The 11275-nt window shown below is 44.3% G+C and overlaps 2 long non-coding RNA genes across 3 annotated transcripts in view; both read left to right on the forward strand.

Annotated features, from left to right (window-relative positions):
* LOC108302781 overlaps positions 1–3062 on the forward strand; it is a 47243-nt gene extending 44181 nt beyond the window's left edge. The window contains exons 4-6 of one of the 2 annotated variants that reach the window (XR_001824514.2): positions 363–534; positions 750–814; positions 1927–1989. This is a non-coding gene — a long non-coding RNA (uncharacterized LOC108302781). Of the gene's footprint in view, positions 1–362; positions 2088–3050 lie in introns of those variants that run through there. The other variant, XR_005199809.1, reaches the window with a different exon arrangement.
* A 5295-nt stretch (positions 3063–8357) lies between these two features.
* The window catches only part of LOC119470849, a 13404-nt gene continuing 10486 nt past the window's right edge, over positions 8358–11275 (forward strand). The window contains exon 1 of the long non-coding RNA XR_005199820.1: positions 8358–8370. This is a non-coding gene — a long non-coding RNA (uncharacterized LOC119470849). The remainder of the gene's footprint in view (positions 8371–11275) is intronic.

An 11275-nucleotide genomic window follows, 5' to 3' on the forward strand; every position in this document is an offset into this window, starting at 1 on the left:
AAAAAAAAAAAAAAAAAAAAAAAAGACTGTTAGCCATCCAGGAGGAGGTGGAAGGGATCACTGCAATCTGCCCAAGGTGACCATGTGTTAGTTGTGACCCTGGAGGGATAATTCCATCAATTTGAATAGGACTAGTATATGTTCATTATCACCACCATCATCATCCTCCCAATTCTTCCTGGGAAGATCATCCCTATGATCCCACAAGCCTGTCGGTGAAGGTTCCTGGCAGTGGGGTTGGTCCAGAACAGAATTAAACTTGAATTTGATGGATTTAAGCCAATTTCTCTCAAGTCTCATGCAGAAAACAAGCCTTCATGTATTGTTTTGTATTTTGCTTTTTGTTGTCCTCATCTTCCCAGAGTTGAAATATCATGGAGACCCTCTTCCCAGGGAAAGAAAGGGGGAAATTTGACCGCTGGAAAGAGTGAGAGTGAGATCTCCCGACTTTGCATTCCTGAAGACTGCTTGGGCCTGGTGAGACAGGCATGTTTTGTTTGGATGCTAAATTAAGTGGAGAGGAGACCTTATGATGTGAGTTTGGCAGAGGAATAAATCAAATAAAACAATAAGGCGAGCAGTTATCCAAACAAAATGGGCTTACAACCCTGGATATTAATGAGGCTTTTACTTTAAACAGATATGTTTAACCAAGCAGCATGAATCCATATTGGGAACTGGAGGAATTATGGAGATTGTGTTGGAATCCTGCCCAAAAGAGGTTTGACTATGTTATCTTGTGCTAACAGGAGCGCCCAGGGAGCAAGAGAAGCCCTGAGACAGTGGCAAGGGACACTGTGGGGCCGCAGTATAAGTAACCTGTGTCCTCCCTCCCTCTTCAAATGAGAGCTGGGGTCCTGGAATTGGATCCCAGACATCAGCACCCTGAAATCCATGAGATAAGGTGAGGTGGGCTGGAAAGGCCTCAAGGGAGGAGAGGAGGCGGGACAGGAGGGATAGGGATGCAGGCTCTAGGAGGAGGGAGATGCTTCAGCATCATCCAGCCCATAGCTGTCTATCTCCTTCTCGAAATGAGATGCTAATGGCAGGGTGAGAGGATCGCTGAGAGAGAGGAAAAGGAGTACAAAGCTGTATAAGCCATAATGCCTGGCCCTCCCCAGACCTATTCTCAGAGGACAACACAGGATTCTCAGTGACAGCACTTAGGATGCAGGGAGGGTCTTTGTGCTTGTCATAAAGTGCTTATAGGCAGTGCTGTTTCAGGGGGAAAACATGCTTGAACAACTTCCTGGAATTTCCTTCTCAGAATAAGTATGACAGATTGGCATTTTAGAATCTTGTGTTTGACAGTATGACACAAACAGATAAAACCACAATGATGGAATCAAATAATAAAATAGGCTATGACCATGCATTTTCCCTCACCTATGTAGTAATAGAAACTATATTATCTCAGGTGCTTTTTAAGAACATTGCTAAATTGCCTTCCATTTTTCCTGGGGTGGCACTTGGTGGTTAGTACTGGGAGGAGCACAGGGAGAGTGGGCAGAGGTGGGAGCAGAGTCTAGCACCTATAGTTCTGACACCTGTCACTCACTTGCTATGGGGGTGAGGAGGTTGGGAGAGTAGGTTTTACCACCAAAAAAGCTTTTTTAAAAAGTGTATAATCCATTGACTTTTAGTATAGTCACAGAGTTGTACAATTATCACCAAAACCAATTTTAGAACATTTTCACAATCTTCCGGAGAAATCCAATATTCTAGAGCAACAACTCCCCATTTTCCCTGAAGACTGCCATCTCCACCCCAGTCTAACCCTAGGCAACCACTAATTGACTTTTTTGTCTCTATAGATTTCTGGACATTTTGTATAAATGGCATCATACAATAAGTGCCCTTTCGGGTGACTATCTTCTTTTACTCAGCATAATGTTTCCAAGCTTCCTATAATATCTTTTTGTTTAGATGCATCCAGGAGGGATGGTCATGGTGGACCTGAAAGACCTGAACAGAGAGCCTTTGTGAGGAGCTGAGCTGAGCTGAGCTGGCATTTGGAAGCAGAGCCTCAGGGAGACCCAGTTCTGATGGAATTGAGAGAGGGCGACGTGGGAGTTGGTATAAGGAAAGTCTTGTAGCAGAGGGCGCTGCGACAGGTGCTCTCAAAAGGACCTTCAGCCTGAGAAGTGTAAGAGTTAAAGGAAAGAAACATGAAATGTGGCTTGACAGTTAAAGACAGATTTATTTTAGAGAAAATAAACCTGAGAGGGGCTTCTGGCCGATTTCAGTCAGGAGTGCTTGCTATTACAGACTAAGAGTACATGTTAGTTTTAGGGCGAGGGGGCTTATTGCAAGCTTGGAATATTTCTGTGTGAGGGAGAAGTTTTATGGTGGGATTAGAACGTCTCCAGGAGGAGGGGAGGTTATCTTGGGGATGACATCTTTCCAGCTGGAGGGGTGTTATCTTAGAGATGGCGTCTTCCCAGCTGGAGTGGGGTTATCTCAGGGCTAGCATGTCTCTGGTCGGGGAGGAGTTTGAAATGTTTCTGGTTGGAGATGTTATTTGTGGTTTAAGGTCATGCGGACCTTAGCCGTTAGGCTGATGCCCTTTGGATTTGGGTGGTTTTTGATTAAGGTAAACCTTAGAATGAGGAGCTTGTCCAAGATGGTGATGCTTCTGCTCTGCTGAGAAGCAGCCTGGGAGGCAGGTGGGAGCACTGTGGGTCCAGTTCTGGTGGTCTTTAAGAACAATCCACTAGGGATTTTCAGTGGACAAATCACAGGGATGTCGGCTCAGTGGAGCCTTAGATTTAAAAAGTCTAAGTAGACTTTTTTTTACAAGTCCTCTGGCACTCCTTCATGGAGAAGTGGGGTGTATGTGCCTTCTCTAGGCATTGGATGGGCTTGTGCTGGTTTTCACCTGTGATCAGAGCATGGCTTGGAAGCCCAGGCCCTCCAGGAAGTCCCTGTCTAGGTGCCCCTGTCAACAGCCCTCACTGAGCTGGGCTTTTCAGTCTACCCAGCCTGGGTACCAGATGTGGGGAAGTTTCCGGCAGGGAAGCCTTCAGCCCATGCCAATGAATTCTTCCCAGCTGAGGCCCAGACATCAGGAGCAGAGACAAGCCATCCTCATGCCCTATGTCAGCCTGAAATAAGTGAAAGGATTGGGATCCGCTTTAAAGAGTTTATTCAAGCAAAAAGCTGGAAAAATGTTTTCCATTCGGAAAACAAGGATTCCACAGAAATGGAGTTAGTGCTTTGAAGTCCAAAGTTAAGATCCTGCTTATGTAGGAGGAAAACAAAGAAATTTAACAGGATTATGACATTTTCTATACAAGCCTGGTTTATGAGTTCTAACAATTTATAGTTTTTTTTTCTTTTCCGTATGGCTTGCTTTCATTTATTTTCTAACTTAAAGGAATATATTTAACATAGTCATGAAGTCTGAATTATTTATTTTCTCACCTATTTACATTCCAAACTCACAGCATCAGTGAGCATTAGGAACTGGTGTTTGGCAACACTATATTTTGGGATGACCTGCTACATAGCAATAATAACTGGGATAGGCCTCAAGGTGCAGCTGCTTGGGCAATAGTAGTATAAATTGACTCAGTGTTTTTGGAGATAGAGGGAATTTTGGTGGTACTCTGAAGAATCATAGATAAATTCTACACACAAAGGTGTTAATGAACAAGAACATGGGAAAATTGCATGATGCTGAGGTTTGGAGTATAGATCCTGTCACCCCAGTAATAAGTATAGTACCTGATAGGCAGTTTCATTAGCCCATCCCCACTCCCTCCACTCTCTGGTAGTCCACAGTGTCTATTTTTCCTATATTGTCCATGATATACCACTTGCCTGATACAAGGCAGCTGTGCTGTGAAAGATAAATATGGAGACCTTGAAGGAAAAAAAAAAAAAAAAAAAAAAAAAGGGGGGGGGCGGAATACAGAAGAGTGTTGATGGAAAAACCAGAACACAGAATTCTACATAGGCCTATGTCTATACAGAAAGAGAAACACATGAATCATTGCTTTTGTGTGAACAGTAGCTTTTGGTTGGTGTTTTGGGCTCAACTGCATTCCTCAAAAATATATATGCTGAGGCCCTGACTTCCAGCTCCTCGAGTATTTGGAGATAGGGTCTTTAAAGAGAAAATTAAGTTAAAAATGAGGTCACTAGGGTGGGCCCTAATCCAATATGACTGGTAGCCTTACAAGAAGAGATTAGGACACAGACACGCACAGAAGGAGCCATGTGAAGACACAGAGAGAAGACGGCCATCTGCAAGCCTAGGAGAAAGACCCTGGAGGAAGCCAACCCTGCCAACACCTTGATCATGAACCTCCAGCCTCCAAGACTGAGAAAATAAAGTCTGTTGTTTAAGCCACCAGTCCATGATACTTGGTTATAGCAGCCCTAGCAATCTAATACAGCTTGTATTGTAGAAGTGTTTTAATTATTTAGATTTAAATTGAGCCAGGAATCCTTAAGGCCCGCAACCTCAGTGATGAGCACTTTTTGTAACCTTACTGCAAAGAGTGGTCAATGGCCTCTTAAGGCATTAGAATAATATTATTGTTTATGAACTTACTTGGGCAGCTTACAAGCCATAGGGGGTTAAACCTAGCAGTCTTTGAAAAATAATACAAGAAAGGCCATGTGCTATCACAAGTACTTTATTATTTCATCTTCTGAAAATCTGCAGAGCATATGTGTGAAATTTTATCTCTATTTAGGGTGTTGTTGCTTCCAAAGGCTCAGCTGCTCTCCTTTAGCTGGTGGGGAGGCAGGGAGGAGGAGGGAATCCACCCAGCTCTAACTGTGTTGTGATTTATTTCTCTTCTAATCACATTCCCCCATGGCCTCAGGCTGTGTGTGTGGCATAAAATTAGCCTTATAAGAGGTCCCAATTTTAGGTTTTCTTCGCCTGGGGGGATGTAAACTTTTGATTAATTTTACTCTCCCATTCAATCTGGGCTTCATTCCTCCAAGCACCCAGTTTCCTGTGTGACACAGGGGCACAGAGGGGACTGGAGTTGCCCTATGGTGTGGAGAGAACAAATATTACTGCATAGATGCCTTAATGCCCACCTACCTATTGAAATGGTCTCAACTGGTAAGTTGACATAAGACAAAACACAAAATCTTCGCAAAAAATGAACTTAGAGGAATTCTGGAAAGTGAAAGAATATTGGGCCTCCAGGAAGTCACTGTAGCCCTGACCATTCACTTTGATCCCTGTTCTGGAGGGTCACTTCCTTTCAGGGTAAAATGGATGGTTATCCTTCCCAGGTGTCACTATAGATGTCTGCCACCCCTACTCACTATTGCCTAGGGGGAGGAAGGCTGTGGTGTCATTTTGTGTCCTTGGCATGCTGCTGGCAACACAGCATTCATTGAATGAGTGAATGTGTTTTTGAACTGAACTGGAGTCCACTTGCTCAGAACAGCAAAGCCAAACACTGACATTGAGATTACAGTCGGAGAAGGGGAGGCATTTTTTGCAGGGTGCCAAGCAAGGAGAATCAGGGAGCTGGCACTTAAAACCCAAACTCCCAGATGGCTTACAAGTAAGGGCTTTTAATGGCAAGGAGGCAGAGGTTACAGGCAAAGTCATAAATCTATACATCACTCTGACCTAAAAAAGCAGGACATCTCGAAGTGGGGACCCACAGGTCAAAGGTGGATTGAAAGATTTTTTGATTTGCGATTAGTTAAGGAAGCAAAGCATTGTCTAAAAATTTGGGATTAGCCTGGGTGCAGTGGCTCACTCCTATAATCCCAGCATGTTGGGAGGCCAAGGTGGGGGATCACTTGAGGCCAGGAGTTCAAGACCAGCCTGGGCAATATAGTGAGACGCCATCTCTATGGAAAATATTTTAACTAATTAGCCAGGCATGGTGGTACATGCCTGCAGTCCTAACTACTTGGGAGGCTGAAGCAGGAAGATTGCTTGAACCCAGGAGTTTGAGGCTGCAGTGAGGTGTGATTGCATCACTGCACTCCAGCCTGGACAACAGAACAAGACTTTGTCTCTTACAAAATACTTTTTTTTTTTTTTAAATCAGCAGAAAAGAATGTTAGCTCTGGCTTGTAGGTGTGACATCCTCCAGAGCCCTCAGGAAGAAATTTAGAAAAAAGAAAAGCCATCAGAGTTCAATCCTCTATTTTCTCTTATCTGAGGTCTACATGCCAGCAGATCCATTTGTTTGGGGTCTGGGTTTTTAAAAAGCAATTCAGGGACATATGATCTCTAAGAGGGGTCCCTGCTGTGTCTCAAATGAGTGAATGAACAAATGATTTACTCTATAAGCCCTTACCCAGAGAAACAACAGATATACTCTAAGAATACCTACATGGAATGGGACAAGAGGTATTTTCTCATCCAACTTGGCTGCCGAGCTTAAGTTGTGTATTCACTGTATGGTCTTCCCCAAAAGTCTGTGCTTCCATGAGTGAACGCTTTGTAAATGACACCCCTGCTGCCTGAGCCCACATCTCCATCCTTCGACCCCCAATCAATATTTTTCTGTGCTCCACTTCTTTCCTACCCCCAACCCACCTGGGTTGCGCCTCTATCCTCTCAGAGCATGGCAACCTAGTGCAGGATGCACGGTGGCATGGAAATGGGTTTAGGGACAGAACTTTCCAGAATCAGAGAAGTAACGAAAAGAAAAAGGACAGAAAGGCAGAGCTAGAACTTTGTGAAGAAGCCATAAATGAGCTTGTTTTCATTTCAACGTGTTATAATGGCTACTTTAATTCATTTGATAATGAATACTCAACTGAGAATGCTTTCTAAATTTAATTTTCTGAGCCTCAGTTTCCTCATTAATAAAATAGGGATAAAGCATCAATCTTTCATTAGCTTTGTAGTGATAATTAAATAAGAGAATAGACTCAGAAATATTTTATAAACTGTAACTCATTATGTGGCCGGGAACCGTGGCTCACGCCTGTAATCCCAGCACTTTGGGAGGCTGAGGCAGGTAGATCACTTGAGTCCAGGAGTTTGAGACCAGCCTGGCTAACAAGGTGAAAACCTCGTCTCTACTAAAAAATATGAAAATTAGCTGGGTGTGGTGGCATACGCCTGTCATCCCAGCTACCTGGGAGGATGAGGCAGGAGGTAGAGGCTACAATGAGCTGGGATCGCACCACTGCAATATAGCCTGGGCAGCAGAGTGAGCCTCCTGTTTCAAAAACAAAACAAAACAAAAAACTATAACTCATTATATAAGTATAATAATTATTATTCTATAAATATCTCACTACTCTTGATCTTGAGAAAAAAAAACCTTTATATTATGAATTAACTGGTTGTTTAAAACAAATTGAACTCTTTTCTCCTCCTTCTCTTCGTCATTCTTTTCCCCCAATTGATCTAGAAAACTAACTTTATAATTGTATTATCTACCATCGCTTTGTATTACTGCCCACCTGTTCTCCGGCTGTTTCGCATAGTTGAAATAAGACAGTATATAGGTGAGGCCTGCAAACTGTAAAAGGCTGTACACATTAAGGTGGAATTTTAGCGGCTCTGTGCATTGACTCCAGGAACTAGGAAAAAGCCACTTCAACTGCAGTGCAGCATCACCCAGGGGTGAGCCAGAGACTGACTTAGGACTCAAGGTGAATGTCGACGTTTTTGGCCATAGAAATGGAGAGCAAGTCCTGAAATTGTTGGGGGTTGAGTAATCCAGCACCTGTGCTTGGTGCTGAGTTTCTGGTAGGAGTATTCACCCATCAGTGGCCTAGCAGATTGAGTCCATAGTCTTGCTGGTCTTGAGATGGCGGGGGACTCACCGCACCTGTGGGGCTTTTCCACTTTACTACTCTGGGTGCCAGATGCTGTCTGCCAGGCCATGGAGCAGATGGCCAGGGCTGCGAGGAAGCAGGATATGGACCTGTGAGAGGGGTGTGTGTGGAGATTTGCAGCTCACACGAGAAGTCCAGACCTGCAAACCCAAGAGGCCAAGTGCAGATGTGAAGAGGGTAGAGGAGTCGCCTCATCCCTTCAAGACACGAGTGGCAAAATTCTACCCAAAAATCAAAAAAGAGCTTTGACCTTTTTGCACAGGCAAAAATGATGGCATTCAATTCCAGGAGAGGATGAGTATGTGGCAAGGAAGAGGAGCTGGGCAGCAGGAAACAGATGGTGGGTTAGGCAGTCCTCCCTTCAAGGCCTGAGTGGCAAAATTCTACCCAAGAATCAAAAAGGAGCTCTGACCTTTCTGCATAAGCAGAAATGATGGAATTCAATTGCAGGAAGAGATGAGTATGTGGGTTGATGGCCACTGCCACTCAGGATGGTAGTTGCAAAGTTGTAGCCAATCTGAGTTCACGGCTTCAGTAGCCCCTGCAGACATAATGAGAAGTGTCATTGTCAGAGCCAGAAGAGATGTGGGGACGAAGCAAACCTTTGGTGTCCATCTGTCATAGGCCAATCTGGGGACAGAAAGGAAGCAGCATGCAAAGGCAGTTCATGGTGCCATGAAAGGCGGCACAAAGACCTTGGGGCCAAAGTTGGAGACAGCGTTCAGGGAATTAGTGCACCGTAGGTTTTTAAATATAGGTTTCATTATTATTATTTAAATATAGTAAAGCCAACAGATTGGGAAATATCTGCTATTGAAAAGATAGTTTGTTTCTCATAGATCCAGGAAGAGAGAGCATTCTGTGCCATGCCACCTGGGGAAGCACTGGGGTTGGTCAGGAGCAGAGGGGTGGGAGGGCCTGTGAGCAAGAACCTTTATTGTGGTTTCTATAGGAAGGAACTGGCAAGGGCAAACAAGGTTAGGCTTGGCTGGTTTGAATAATTTCAGCATGCTCTGGGGCATGGAGAGGCAGGTGGATAGTGGCCAGGTCATGACAGCTCTCAGGGGAGACGGGGCGGTGGGGGCTCTGGATGGGTTGGTTTGCATATGAAAGACACTTGCAGTTGGTCCTGTACTCTCTCTAGGAAATGGTTAATCTGGGAAGAGCAGTCGCTCTAGGGTCCACAAGGTCCTAAAATGTCAAAGCCTCAGAATAAAGAAAATAAAAGATGCAGTTACTACAGTGAGACTACAGAATTTTGTTTAGGAGCGATAAGGAGAAATCCTGGAGAAAGCTGGCAGAGAGGAAATGACAGAAAGAGTGTGGCCAGAGTGAAGTCGTGGCTCAGCCGCTGTGTCGGCCTCCCTACCCAACAAGGGTGGCCCCTCTCATGAGGCCTGCGTGCCCTCTCAGCCAGCCACGTGCAGCGCAGCCGGCTGTGATTTGTCCGGGACTGCTGTTCAGATGCAGAATGGGTGGAGGCAGGACATTTTTATGCAGCCATTTGATTAAATGACCATTACTGAATATAAACACATTTTTTGTTGTTGTTAATAAGATTCCAAACTCATGTGAACGTCATTTTGTGTATAAGTGAATCATCAGTGGCTGCAATAATTTTTTAATTTTTTAAAACTAGAATCAGTATATAATTTATAAAATTTTATAGTTAGCAGTACCCTAAACTTTACATCATCCAAGCCTGTCTTTTTATGTATGAGGAAGCTAAAGCGCAGAGAGATCATGTGTAGCGCTGTTAACAGGAAAAACAAACTCTGTGAAGTGTTTGATTCTGAGCCAATATGAGTGACCATGACCCAGTGAAAATACAATCCCGAGAAGCCTTCAGTAAGTGGTTCTTGTGGTGGTCAGATTACAGTTGATTTTACACATTTTAGGGAGGCAGAAGTCAGGCAAAATCATAAATCAATATATGGAGGGTGGCCAGGCACAGTGGCACATGCCTGTAATCCCAGCGCTTTGGGAGGCCAAGGCAGGTGGATCCAGTTTCATGTATTCTTATGTAAGAAACAGAATACAGACTAATACAACTGGTTACTAAAGCTGAATTTCTACATCTCTATGAGCCAGAAGTTCCATTTGTAGGTACAGACCCAATAGAAATGCATACAAATGTGCATCAAAATGCATGTAAAAGAATGTTCAAAGCAACATTTTTCATAACGGTGCAGACCTGAAAACTACTTAAATGTGCATCCACAATAGAATAGATAAGTCCTCTGTGGTGCAGTCCCCCAGTGCACTACCCAGCATCAAGGACAGCAAACTGCACCCACCGACAGCAGGACTGACCCTCACAAACACAATATTGAGCCAACAAGCCACACACGAGAGTCATATAAAGAACAAAAGCAGGTGAGACCAACCCAGGGTGTTAGAAAGCAGGATGAAGCAAGGCTACCCTTGCTGGGAAAGGCGCCGGTGACTGTGGGCTGGGGGGCACCCGGGTGGACTTCTGCTTCTTGGTTTCTTGACGTAGGTGCTGGCTACACAGGCAACTCTGTTGATGAAATTTACCAAGCTGTATACTTACGCTCTATGTAAATTTCTATATGTATATTGTAATTCAATAGATGTTTTTAAAAAGAAGATACGGTTTTAAAATGATATAGGATGTTCTGATGCTGCTGCTGCTGAGGCATGAGATTCTGATGCAGTTTAATAAGCAAAGAGTGAACTTTTGTGTTTTAGCTGGATGAAAGTTTACGAAAAATTGTGGGGCGTGGTGGTATGCCTACAGTCCCAGCTACTTGCGAGGCTGAGGCAGGAGGACAGCTTGAACCCTGGAGTTTGAGGCTGTAGTACGCTATGATCAATCACTCCGGCCTGAGAAACACAGTAAGACTCTATTTCTAAAAACAAAACAATTCTTTAGCTATTTTTAGTATCTCTCTCAGTATCACCCTCTTCAGGGGAAGACAGCAGGTTTGTATGTGTGAATGCATCCTCTTTGCAAATTCATTCAGCTCAGTTACACAGAACCTGTGACACTTTCTCAAGATGACTAGCTGCTTTGGGGTGATGCGTACAGGTTATCTGGGGGACACAGAAATCTGTCACATTTGACCACCTCACCCCTGTAGCCGAAAGAATTTAGAATCCCAGCTTGGTCTGGGCTGCACTCTCTAGGGACAGAGCTTGGAGAGGTAGGAGCTGCGTGCTCAGGCGACACCTCCTCCCTGGACTCCGTCCAGCTGCAGTACCTGCTGCCTGCAGCAGACCAGGCTGAGCTGTTCCCATTGGACACACCCTTAGAGCCCTGGACTCCTCAGCGGGTGCTCCACAAGGGGCCTCCAAAATGCAGGATCTCACTAAAGTCAAAGAAAACCAGGAATTTCAGAGACTAAGAAAAAAGAGGAATGCTCCTCTGAAGTGAATCAGTCCCTGAAATCCAGCCCATATTCAACGAGGTATGTACGTAAGCATGCTTTGTTTGAAGGATCCTACTTTAAAAAGGCAAATTTGTATA

The sequence above is a fragment of the Cebus imitator genome, unplaced genomic scaffold (genome assembly GCF_001604975.1).
Source record: "Cebus imitator isolate Cc_AM_T3 unplaced genomic scaffold, Cebus_imitator-1.0 Scaffold42, whole genome shotgun sequence".
Taxonomy (NCBI): domain Eukaryota; kingdom Metazoa; phylum Chordata; class Mammalia; order Primates; family Cebidae; genus Cebus; species Cebus imitator.